The following is a 3,093-nucleotide window of genomic DNA, read 5'->3' as shown; positions in this document are numbered from 1 at the left end:
TCTAATTTGGGATTGAATCAAATTAATCACATAAAAAACCAGCAAAATTGCTATTTGGACCTTTTACTAACAAACATTTATGAAGATTTTTGCGTTATTGAAGCGCAAAACCCTTTATGGAAAAACGAGGCGTTTCACACGGCGATTGAATATTCCATATTTATACATGAACATCAAAGACCCAACGATTGCGAATATGAAGAAGTCTTTGAATACCAATCTGCAAATTATGAAAACATTAAGAATAGATTAAACAGTGTCAATTGGCAAGAAATTTTTAGGAATGAAGGAAATGTCGAAACTGCTGCTGACGTCTTTTACAAAATTTTATTTGGAATTATCTCACAAGAAACACCATTGAAGAAAAGAAGACGTCACCGAAACTCTAAGTACCCGGTCTGGTTCAACAGACAAATCATCAGCTTAAAGAATCGGAAACAAAAAGCACACAAAATTTACAAAAAACACAATACTAATGAAAATTTAGCATCGTATTTGAACTTATGCGATCAACTGAACTTGGTCATTAGCAATGCACTTGAAGAATATAATGAGAAAACTGAGCTTGAAATAAAGACTTGTCCAAAGAAATTTTTCAACTACGTGAAAACGAAGTTGAAATCTGGGAATTTTCCGTCAAGAATGCACCTTGACGAACATGTCGGTGATAACTCGGAGCAAATTTGCAATCTTTTTGCAAATTTCTTTCAAGAAATTTATACGACATTTAATGAAGAAGATCGTGATCGCGATTATTTTTCATTTTTCCCAGAATTCTCAAGGGACATTAGCATTAATCAAGTTCATGTGCAGGATATTCTGCAAGGACTAAAAAATCTAGACGCTTCGAAAGGTCCAGGACCAGACGGGATACCTCCTGTATTCATGAAAAGTTTAGCAATGGAACTGACAGCTCCATTGTTTTGGCTTTTCAATATGTCATTGGAATCAGGAAATTTTCCTAAAATTTGGAAAAGCTCATTTTTAGTGCCTATTTTCAAATCTGGTCGAAAGTCTGACATTCGAAATTATCGCGGGATAGCCATTATCTCTTGCATTCCCAAGCTTTTTGAAGCAATTATAAACGAAAAATTATTTTCCCAAATTAAGAACCGAATAACTGACAGGCAACATGGCTTTTTCAAAGGCCGTTCAACCTCAACTAATTTAATTGAATTTATAGACTTTTCATTGAATGCAATGGATAATGGCAACCATGTGGAAGCTCTTTATACAGACTTTAGTAAGGCATTTGATCGCATAGACATACCAATGCTTCTTTTCAAATTACAAAAAATTGGAATAAAATCTAAACTCCTGAAATGGCTTGAATCATACCTGACGAATCGCCAACAAATAATAAATTTCAATGGAAAGAAATCGCTCCCTATTCAAGTCACTTCAGGAGTTCCGCAAGGATCTCATTTAGGACCTCTACTTTTCATACTTTATGTAAACGACATTTCCTTTATTCTCAAAAATCTTAAAATGCTCATTTATGCCGACGACATGAAGCTCTATTTGGAAATAAGAAATGAAGAAGACATCAGCATATTCCAGAATGAAATTCACATTTTCTACCAGTGGTGCAAAAAAAGCCTTCTGAAGCTCAATGTAAAAAAATGCAATTTAATATCATTTAGCAGAAAAAGAACAACACCTAACATCACAATTACATCAGGAGATCAGAATGTAGAAAAATGTGAACGAGTTAGGGATTTAGGAATTATCTTAGACTCTAAACTTACTTTCACAGACCATTACAATACTATCATCCATAGGGCAAATAACATGCTGGGCTTTATTAAGCGCTTTTGCTTTAATTTTCAAGACCCATACACAATAAAAACACTATATATTGCCTATGTAAGGTCTTTACTGGAATATTGCAGCGTTGTTTGGTCACCTTATTCAATTTCACACGAAGAAAGAATAGAATCAGTACAAAAGCAATTTCTACTATATGCTCTTCGTAAATTAGGTTGGACATCATTTCCACTTCCATCATATAAAGCGCGCTGCATGCTCATTGACATACAAACACTAAAAGAACGCCGTGAATATGCAATGGTTTCATTTGTAAACGATATTGTTTCGCAGCGTATTGACTCAAAAGAAATTCTATCAAAATTAAACTTTTATGCACCTTCTCGGCAACTCCGAAATCGAAATTTATTTTTCATTAATAACTATCGCACAAACTACGCGAAAAACGGGCCAATAAATCGCATGATGGCCTCTTACAATCAACACTGCGAAACCATTGACTTTACAATGTCTCGGCAAAAACTCAAACAATATTTTAATCGAAGAAATCTAAACTCTTAAGGAGAAATTGTAAAGCAGACACTGCTTAAACCTAGTCTTAAGGAAATTCACATGTATCAAACTATGTAGTCTACGTTACGGTTGACGAAATAAATAAACTAAACTAAACTAAACTTTTCTTGCATTACGAGCATCGAGTATTCCGGTAATTTGTTCGCCATCTCGTCGTGTCCTTTCAACCAGCATGCGGTGCTTAAAATCGCCCACAACACCAAAGAAAATCCGTTCCCGGACTTAAACGAACCACGACTGATCGAGACGAATCACCAGCACCAGTACGTCAACATACCTTCTGCAACCCCGATTTACCACGGTAAGTTCATTCTGGATCGGTGGGACGTCAAGCCGTATGTGTTTAATCGTAATCCAGAGGACGCCGGGAAGAAACAGACTGTCCTGGAAGCCGTCCGGTCGCCGTTGATCTGTACCCGGAGGAACCGTTCGCTTCGCTGTTGGACAAATCCATCTGGGCCGGCACGATGGCCGTTGGCTCCGATTGCCGAATATGTGTAAACTAAAGAGAATCTAGTAAACTATAGGCTCGTTAGTGTAAACTAATAACGTGATGAATAAAAATAAAATTTCAGCAAATTATAAAAATAAATACCTACATGTGGATACTGGAACCGAAAGCGTAATTATTTTGGCCTTAAGATGACTGTTCGTATTAAGGTAATAAAAATCATTTCTATAAAGATCTGCTTATAGTTTTTAATGGTTAGAGCTACTAATTGAACCGTTAGAAAAACAGTATTTAAGATACAA

This window comes from Uranotaenia lowii, chromosome 3, assembly GCF_029784155.1.
Source record: "Uranotaenia lowii strain MFRU-FL chromosome 3, ASM2978415v1, whole genome shotgun sequence".
Lineage (NCBI taxonomy): Eukaryota > Metazoa > Arthropoda > Insecta > Diptera > Culicidae > Uranotaenia > Uranotaenia lowii.
Note: the sequence above shows the minus strand (reverse complement) of the source record.